The sequence below is a fragment of the Scylla paramamosain genome, chromosome 24, assembly GCF_035594125.1.
Source record: "Scylla paramamosain isolate STU-SP2022 chromosome 24, ASM3559412v1, whole genome shotgun sequence".
NCBI classification, from domain to species: domain Eukaryota; kingdom Metazoa; phylum Arthropoda; class Malacostraca; order Decapoda; family Portunidae; genus Scylla; species Scylla paramamosain.
The window spans coordinates 20,940,608-20,950,607 of record NC_087174.1 but is presented as its reverse complement, the minus strand read 5'-3'; the positions used below and the strand labels follow the sequence as shown (position 1 = coordinate 20,950,607).

The 10,000-nt window shown below is 43.8% G+C and overlaps 1 protein-coding gene across 3 annotated transcripts in view; it reads left to right on the top strand.

Annotated features, from left to right (window-relative positions):
- LOC135112872 (protein phosphatase Mn(2+)-dependent 1K-like) overlaps positions 1-10,000 on the top strand; it is a 182,315-nt gene that overhangs the window by 63,820 nt on the left and 108,495 nt on the right. The window contains exons 1-2 of one of the 3 annotated variants that reach the window (XM_064027800.1): positions 3,095-3,425; positions 4,115-4,262. The exons of 1 other annotated variant lie outside the window; for it this stretch is intronic. The gene's annotated coding sequence lies outside the window, so the exon portion shown is untranslated. Of the gene's footprint in view, positions 1-3,094; positions 3,426-4,114; positions 4,263-10,000 lie in introns of those variants that run through there. One more of the 3 variants, XM_064027798.1, reaches the window with a different exon arrangement.

Here is a 10,000-nt window from a genome sequence, read left to right as displayed (position 1 = left end):
TCTTTGCTTCCAGCCTGTTTGCCTTCTAAATTTCAAGCTTTTTTGAAATGCCTGCAAGGAAAAGAGGTCAAGGACGTTTTCATTCGTATTTTGACAGAAACTAGTGACAGTTATACCTACACGTGGAGTTCTTAGGTCTGTTTCCCTTCTAAATTTCAAGGCTCTTCAAAACAGCGATTGAGTGCAAGGAAAAAGAGCCAGGGACGCTGCGTTCAGTATTATTTGTACTTTGAGAGAAAGAACTGACATATACTTCGTACATTCAAAAGATTCTTCAGTATGGGAACTAAGAAATAGAGGCCATGGATTTTTGTTCACCATGATGCGTAAAAGAGTACTAATATTATCAATTAACATCTCTATCTATTATTCTATCGATTTATCATCAAAATTTTTAAAAGCTCTTCAAAATGGTGACTGATTGAGAGAAAGAGGCCTTGCGCACTGTCTGTCGTCACTATTATTTGTATATTGTGAGTCAAGAGTAACATTTATTGTCGTGTCTAACAATGCAGCCTTTATATTATCATTTTTTTGGGCGAATTTCTAAAAACTAAGAAAAAAAGCAGACTGTCTCACATCAGTATTTTAAAGGAAATAGTAATACCTGTACCTGAGTTTCGTTACTTGTTTTATTTTATTTTATATCATTTTTCTTTAATCCCAAAATCTTTAGGAATATCGAGTGACCGCAAAAGAATTAGATCAAGGTCGCCGTTTTCTTTATCATCGTCTTTGTTTTCGTAAGGAACTCTTAATATGTAAACTCCAGTGTCTTTATCTCCTCCCTCCTTCTCTGAATTACTGCTTTACTCCGTACCCTCCTTGTTTTCTTATTCTCAGTGTGTGACTAGTGACTTTTGTACCTGATGGAGGGTTGCTTGTTGTTGGTCTTGTAATTTGCCTCAGTCTGACATGTACGTTGTTTGGGTTTGTATTGTGTCTTCGCTTTGTTTGTTTAGTTATGAGTTACGAAGTGGTGGTGGTGGTGGTGGTGGTGGTGGTGGTGGTGGTGGTGGTGTGGTCGACTTCATCAGTGTCAAAAGAACTATGTTGCATTTGTGTTGTTGTTGCTGTTCATGTAATAGTTAATAGTAGTAGTAGTAGTAGTAGCAGCAGCAGTAGTAGTAGTAGTAGTAGTAGTAGTAGTAGTAGTAGCAGTAACAACTAGTAGAAATATAAGTAGTAGAAATAGAAGTAGTAGTAGTAGTAGTAGTAGTAGTAGTAGTAGTAGTAGTAGTAGTAGTAGTAGAAGTAGTAGTAGTAGTAGTAGTAGCAGTTGTAGTAGTAGTAGCAGTAGTAGTAGTAGTAGTAGTAGTAGTAGTAGTAGTAGTAGTAGTAGCAGTAGTAGTAGTAGTAGTAAAAGTAGTATCGCATGGATGAGGTGCCGTCTCTCATTCTCCCTCCTCAGATCTGCCCTCCTGTGTCTCAGGGGGACAAGGCATTCCACTCCCATACCTGCAGACTTAGGAGGCCTCGACTGCGAGGCTACAGTGGTGGAGAGTGGCATAAGAGTAGATAGAGTAGAGGTAGAATGAATTTATAGTTAACAACTAATGTTTATATCATAGAGTATTAGATATGGTTGGATGCCACAGTCATTAGCGGGAGCTGGGGCTAATGACCTCCAAGTAATGGAGCCCCTAACTGACACATCAATAAACATGGGGTGGAGGTATTAGTAGTAGTAGTAAAAAAAAAAGTAGTAAAAGTAGTAGTAGTAGTAGCAGTAAAAGTAGTAGTAGTAATAGTGTCTTTCCTAACGAGCATTTTCGGAGAATCTTTGCCTTATTACTTTGAGGTTTAATTAAGAGGCAACCACGTCTCTGCGAGGTCCCTAAATAATCCTTCACTTCACCACCTTTGACCCACCCTGCCTCCCTCCTGCACCTCCTCCCTCCCATCTCCCTCACTCCACTCTCTCCCGCTAGTCTCCTCCCCAGTAACCTCCCTTCCCAAACCCATCCTTCCTTCACGTCTGTTTCTTCATCAGTTTCTTCTCCCTCTTTTTCCTCTTCCCTGTTCTTCATTTCTATCGCCATGCTTCTCTTTCATTTGTTACTCTAAGTTACCTTCCTTCTTCCCTCTTCCTTCTTTCTTTCTTATTCTTTCCTTTCTTTAACTCTTAAGTCTCCCTCTCTTCCTCCTTTTGCTCGTCCATCTATCTCTCTTTTTTACTCCCTCGTCCCTATTCTTTTCATCCTGTCACATCCCTTCACTTCCTTCTTTAGCTCCCCTCTCTCTTCCCTCTCTCTTCCCTATTCTTCCCTTCCTCGCACACTCTCTTTAAAACATTTTGCAAAAGTAGGATGTCTCTATTTCGTACCAAAAAAAAAAAAATGTAGAATGGTTAATTTTTCTGTTTAAGTGGTGATAGAAGTGTTAAAATTAAAAGCCAGTGTGAATTTTAGGAGCCCAGGGTGAAGTTAATACAGCAAGGGTGACATTAAAGATCCCATGGAAAAGTTAAAGGGACAATAGTGACGTGTAGAGGGTACGGATGAAATTTAAGAGGCCAGGATGGAGTTTAGGAACCCAGGGTGACGTGCAGGAGGTCATGATGTAGCCAAGATGAGGGTGAAGTATCGAAGCTCAGAGTGAAGAAAACAACACGTACTGAACACCGGACACTCGTTGATTACTGACCGGAGCCTCGCGTCGCTGGCAATTAAGTTAGGTTAAGTTAGGTTAGGTTACTGGGGACACGAAGCATTTCCTCGTCAGTTGGTGCATAGGCGAGCTTGAGGACCGTATTCTGAAACACTTCCGCACCGCACCTCCACTACTTTGAAAAGACTCTAGTTGAAGTTACACTGGATTTTTAAGGGTGTTTATATGGTTCTAGCGACATATTAATAAGATTTATACATTATTAAGGGGATAAACACTCTCGAGAACCCGGCTAATCATCTCTGCAGCCTTTGAAAATAGTCGTGGTAAGAGAGTAGAGCGTTTTTGAATACATGGTTCAGTCAACACCGCCAGACTATGATGAGCTTTTGGCGTAGCGAGTATTTTTTTCCCCCTCTACTTTTCTGCCACGTGTGCTTCTCAGTTCGTTGTTTCAGGCGCGCAGGTCGTGGCCGGCAGTGCGCTTTGTGACGCCACGCGGGTGAATGGCGGAGAAAACACGCCAATGAATTCCGAGTGAGGAGTGAAAGGTGGTCATTAGGTAGGCAGAGCAGGAGGTCGCCACCCTGCATATCCAATGGCGACCCTCTCCTCCACCACCACCACCATCACCACCACCAGCACCATCACCACCACCGTCACTACCATCTTCTCGCGCCATCAGCTCGCCAACTGCCAGGGGTTCGTGGAAAAAGGAGCAAGAGAGGAAGGGATAAAGGAAAGGAGGGACGTATAGGAAGGAAGGAAGGGAAGGAAGGAAGGAAGGAAGGAAAGCAGTAAAAGAGACGGGGCTGGTGCGTGCATAGATGATGTTTGGTAAAGGTGAAGACAGGCGAGTGAGTGTTTGTGTTTTGAAAAGTCACTTGGAAGGAAAAATTTAATTCGGGTGTTGTTTTCTTCATATTATTATTTGGTCTGTGTCTTTTCATAGTTTTCTTGTTTTTTTATGAGATTATTTTTTTCTGAAATTCTGTATATGCATATTATTCTTTCTTTTTAAGTAGATTGAAACACAGTTGTTTGGGGAGTTATTCGTTTGATTCTCCGTTTGTCATCATCACAATCACCTGAGCGGCACAGTCCTTCACCAACGTGCAGGACTTGAGCACTGTATTGGCCAGCATAGCAAATCATCACAGTTGCCATTAGCGTTGTATAATCTTGTCTTGTGTTGTGTTGTGTTCACCTTCAGAATTTGATTGTTGTTTGGGACGTTTAAATGCCAGTCTTTTCCTATGGCTTATAGTTCGTTATCTTGTGTAACTCTTCACTCTTCTACTTTTATCGTCATCCTTTGTCAACATTCAGGACATCACGTGGTTTGCATGGACACACAATTAATAAGGAATGAGGTTGATTTTGTCTTTTCCAGGCTATTAAACAATATATACTCAAATACAAAACAGTGAGCGTCTAAAAGTTATAATTTATTACGGGAAATCCGTCTAATGATGAGAGCGTTAAACTTCTGTGTATCATTCAGGTACCGAACAGTTTCGAAACCCGGAAACCGAAGCGATGCCAGTTGAACCAGTCAGTGCAGCCGTGACTGTAATGGCGACTGTGCGTGTGTTTCCGTACTCTCTATAGGTGGAAGCCCAACCGGAGACCTATTCCCAGTGTTCCAGAAGGTATGTTGAATGTATGAGAGCTTGTATTCTTAGGGTCGTACTTAGAAACACTGCGCTCTCACTACGACTATTTTCAAAGGCCACAGAGATGATTAGCCGACTTCTCAAGGGTGTTTCTCCAGTTATTAATGTAGAACTTTCGTTAATGTCAGTATAACCATAAAAAAAAAACACCCTTAAGAACCAGTAACTCCAACTAAAGCCTTTTTGAAAGTAGTGGAGGTGCTACGCAGAAATGTTTCAGAATACGAACCTTAGTGTGCAATGAATTATCTGGTGAGTCTTTTGCAGCAGCCTCGTTACGCCGCTGAGCTGGAAAACCTAAGTTGCCGAGCCGTCCTAACAAACACCATTTCATTCCTTCCCTTTTACGTCTTACATGTGCGTATAGCTATTGAGCCTTCCTTAGTATGAAGTCTGCGATACATTGTGTGCTCAAAATTGAAGTTGTAAGGTCTTGAGACAGGAATAAAGACGGGAATGGTGATGGCGGGCAGGGCTGGTACTGGTATTCCTCTGCGCCACCCTGTCCAAGCACACATCTATCCCGGACTGTAGGATCCACAGTGCACCGCTGTCAGCAGATTTCCATACATTATATTAACCCAGTAATCATTTTGTTATTGCTCAGCCATTAGGGAATCGTAAAAGGTGGACAAATTCATGGAAGAGGATGACTGGTGGAAATATGTAAGTTATGTTTCATACAGGGGCTGCCACGTGTAGGCCTCATGTTTTCTTGCAGCTTCCCGTATTTTATTTTCTTATGTCCATATGCATTCAAAATATTTTAAAATCCCCACACATATCAACATCTTCGTAGTCCTTATCACTGCCGCATCCTCTGCTCCTCAACACTCCAATCCAGTAACACTCCAGGGGACCATATTTTGAAACACTTCTGGCTGCACCACGACTGGTTTCAAAGGACTCTAGATTAAATTACTCGGGTTTTTAAAGGTGTTTTTCTTTTCTGATTCTAGTGACGAATTAACAAGGTTTCTACATAATCAACATGAGAAGTACTTTTGAGAGCCCGTCGAATCATCTCTGTGGTCTTTGAAGATAGCTGTTGTAAGAGTAATGCGTTTCTGAATGCAAGCCCAGTCCCCTTCACTCAGTCCTGTCGGAAACATTAAAATTCAAACACAGCTGACATGGTAAACAATGAAAAAATCTTACAAATCACTGCTCCAAGCCGATCTGCATGATATTTTAGCACAACACAGTGTACATAACGTATTTGCCGTAGGCTAGAGTTTGGCGAGTGCTCTGCTTTATGAAGTCCACAGTAATTGGATAAAAGTCGAGGTGCCTCACAGAGTTTAGGTTCCAAGGTCCCGTATTCACTGCCGTTCCCTGCGCACACTGAGCCTCCTAACACTTAATACACCACCCAATGTATAGTCACTGCCACGTCTGTCAACAAACCACAATCTTTCCCATAAGCTATTCGTATTTTCCTTCAATCACAAGTCTTCTGATCAGCTGACAGTCACCTTACAAAACCTGACAACTGACAGCTTCTAAGATCAGGGGAAGATTAAGACAAATGGGAAACCTCAATCACAGTGCAAGGGAGTGTGGCAGGTTGCAAGACTTCTGACCGCGACTGTACATCCATCCCTTCCTCCCTCCTTCCCAGCCTCCATCCCTCCCTCCCTCCCTCCCTCCCTCCCTACGTGCATTAGGTTAAGTTAGGTTGGCCAACAGTAATTGTAAAGAAACACCAAACACAGCAGCCAGAGTAACCTTGACCCCGCCAACCCACAAATCTGCCACACAACCTCCCACACCTCCGCCCTTAGCCAGGAGGAGCGAGGCGTGTGTCAGGCTTCAGTCACCCATTTCTCAAGGCAGGTGATGAGCGTGGGCTGGCGTCCGGGTAACCTGCTCATTCTTCTTCCTTAGGGCAGCGTAAGAGGCTGGCGAGTGGCGGTCGGAGAAAGAGAGAGAGAGAGAGAGAGAGAGAGGGGAGGGGAGAGACGGGGGGGGGAGAGAGAGACGGGGGGAGAGAGGAGAAAGAGAGGGGAGGGGAGAGACGGGGGGGAGGGGAGAGACGGGGGGGAGAGAGAGAGGGGGGAGAGAGAGAGAGAGAGGGGGAGGGAGAGAGAGAGAGAGAGAGAGAGAGAGAGAGAGAGAGAGAGAGAGAGAGAGAGAGAGAGAGAGAGAGAGAGAGAGAGAGAGAGAGAGAGAGAGAGAGAGAGAGAGAGAGAGAGAGAGGGAGAGAGAGAGAGAGAGAGAGAATGTAACTGACCTACCTCTCCCTTCACTGACATTACAACACGGGGGTGGTGGGGGGAGAGAAAGAGAGAGAGAGAGAGAGAGAGAGAGAGAGTCGTAGTAGTAAAGCAGCTGTTATCATTTCTGTCTATAATAAGTAATCGTTTGTTAATTATGGCATTTTCTTGTATAAAACACATAATTGGCATTAATTAACATGTGGAGCGGTATATATATGTATGTATATTACTGTGTGTGCATGAGTAGCGAATTTGCGCCTCATCTTATTGCAGGCGGTAATGCAGGTCAGTGGAAATTATTGGTTCGTGAAATTGTATCCAGTTATCTATTACGTGTAGTGTGGTGGTGGGTGTAGTGTTCTCGGATAAGGTACATGGGAAGAGAGCTCAGGAGTTTTACTGGGGTGGCTTGATATAGACGGACAAGTGACAGAGAGGAGTGGGAAGTGTTGGGTCAGGCTGCTGTTCTGCTACGACGTGATTGGTCATTGATTATGATGAAGATATGAATAATTGTCGTGGTATAAGATTGACAACAGGTTATTCATTTTGCGTCGAAGGGTCCTAAGGTTTGTACTTATTTCGCTATTTGTATTATTTATATCGAATTCTCGCCGTGGTGTTCGAAAATCCTTCCCTTTTTTCATGGACTAAGGCTGAGGCCACCCTGAGTCTCCTGTGTGGCTCGTTTTTTCCAGCCTTGTCAGGATGTTTCGTCAGCATTGTGGGCCCTTCATCCCCCCCCACCACCACCCACTCACCCCCACCACCACCCACTCACCACCACCCACTCACCACCATCACCACCACAAATAGGACCGTTACGTGTGTGTGTGTGTGTGTGTGTGTGTGTGTGTGTGTGCATTTCAGTTTCATCTTTCTACCATTCCTCTGTGCTAGGAAGATGTTATTATAAAGAAATATATAAATACATTTCAGTAGATAAAGAGCAACAACGTAGATAAAGAACCTAGTCACGCTATTACAAAGAAACACGGATACAGGATACAGTTGTGTTTACGTGAGACGGGTACTGGCTTAGGGCAACAACAAAACGAAAAGAAAAAGGCCCACTGAGATGCAAGCCCCTTAAGGTCAAAAGGATCATCCAAAATTGGAGGATAAGTGGCTTGAAACCTCCCTCAAGTTCACTGGATAAAGACCCTAATTAGATCAAAGAAACTGGTGAGGAGAGATACCGGTGAATACTGGTACAGGGCAGGACACTCAACCGCCCCCATCGTCCTCAGCATCCCTCCGAGAACGCAGAAAACGGAGCAACTTTGGGGGGTCATAAGAGGGAATACTTCGATATTTGAGAAGACGGTCGGGCACGGAGCCAAATCACTAATGTTAGGTGGCTTGCGTAACCTCCCGGCGGTATTGATTGGATCCCCCCCGTGTCCTGACGCCGCCCGGGGCAAATATGAACCTCCTACACCACTATGAGAAGCTTTATCTGTGAGTACTTAGGGATTATTACTAAAGGAACTGAATTTGTTTAGGGTTTTCACGGGTATGCGATTGGTGTGTTGGTTGTGCTGTTCCTGCCAGTCAGGCCGGGTTACTGCGTCGTTGTGGTGATGAGAAGTACAAGGAGAAACGTCGGTGATATGAATAAATGACAGGTTTTTGGCGCGTGTAAGGACCTGCGTGTTTCCCTGAGCGCTGGCAGGTCCCTTAGGCCTCGCCGGGACCTTCATTCATAGATTCATGTTCCCAGTGGAGTCTCCGGCATCGTCTTATCTCCTCCCCTCCCCTCTCCTCTCCTCTCCTCTCCTCATAATCACTCTGCGTCCCTTCCTCTCTTACCATTTCATCCTCAACCTCCCGTTCCTTCTCCTTTGTACCCTCCCAGAATCTCTCCGACGCCCTATTTCAAGTTCTTTTTTTTTCTCTCTCTCTCTCTCTCTCTTTCTATGTTTGACCTCTTGTGATCTCCCACATTCCTTTTCCTCACTATTTCATTGCCTCCTATTATCTCGGTAAAATTTCTTGTCTGTGGAGAGTTTCCCTACATCTTTATTCTCTCTCTCTCTCTCTCTCTCTCTCTCTCTCTCTCTCTCTCTCTCTCTCTCCTCTCTCTCTCTCTCTCTCTCTCTCTCTCAACAGGCTGTGGTGGCTACTGTGGCTGCCAAATTAATCTCATCATCTTGGCGGAAAATTTACAACATAGGGTTCTTTGTTGTCGTCCCTCTACACTTCCTCCCCCGCATCTGTCTTGTCACCCTCCTGCCTCCCTCCCTAGGAATGAATAAAGTTGCCATGTTTATGAATGCGTTAAATGATGAAAATGAGCGTTGTTACAGCCAAATTGTAATTGTTATTATTGTTTTTTTTTTTTCTTACGCTCTCTTCGACTCTCGGTGACAAGCTAGAGGTATTTTTTTCCTGCCGTATTTTTCCTGCCTTTTTTTTCTTGTCTTTTATTTTTTTTTACTTTAGGTAGTCTTCTTGTCGTGTAATAACATTAAATAAAACATGATAAAGATAAAAAAAAAAAGCGAAATAAGATTGAAAAAATAAATATGCAGAAAGATGACAAGAAAAACTAAAGATCCAAATATTTCACTTTCACAAACCTCAGGAAACAGTAATAAGTTCTTTCTAGCAGTAATAACACGACAGACGGCGCAGAGCTACAAGGGAGTATACTGCGGCGCCAGGGGTGGGTGTCAGACAGGGCTCAGGGGCGGCTGGCAGAGTACAAGTCTCGCTCCATGTCTTCCTCAGTAGATAAAACGGACTCACGAGGCTGATGGTAAATGATTAAAACCAGGCAGGAGTCGATTGATTTTATGTTCAATGCGTTGCTCCGTCCATGGTTACCAAAGTCCGCTGGTACGTGGTGCGTCCGTGATATTGATGTTTTTTTGTTTTTTTTAGGTATCCAAGTTCTAGGCAAGTTTGAATTAATAACTTATGTGTATGTAGTGAATTTGAAGTAGAACGAAGTCAGGAGTGAAGTATTGTGAGCAGCGCGGGAAGTCTGATAAAGTCCACGCTGTAATATTCATTTTCTATAATTTTAGTGAGTCATAGAAAATGTTACCGCAGCTGATTCTTGGCGAGCACAGGAGACGATTTTAGTGACGAATTCCCATCTAGGACAGCAACTCAACACACGCAATATCAACCTGAAGGTGACGTTAAGCCCTGAGTCACACGCTAAGTCACACCCTTTGTATATGTTAACTGTTGAAGTTCACACAGACAAATACGAAGGTGAAAACGAACTACAGATTTATTTAGGACACTACAATACAAAGAGAAAATTCCTTATAAAGTTATAGTATATTGCGGTATATATTAATTAGTAGTGAAGGGGTTAAGACAGTGACCAGTGACCTGTCCTCACCTCGTCCGGCGCCTCTGAGACCTGACCCCACACACCACCTGACCTTCACGCCTGCAGGTTATTCTGGTTGTGGCGCTCCTGCTTGATTGATGAGGACAAGGGAGTGGTCGCGGTAGAATGAAGTGCTAGAATCCCTC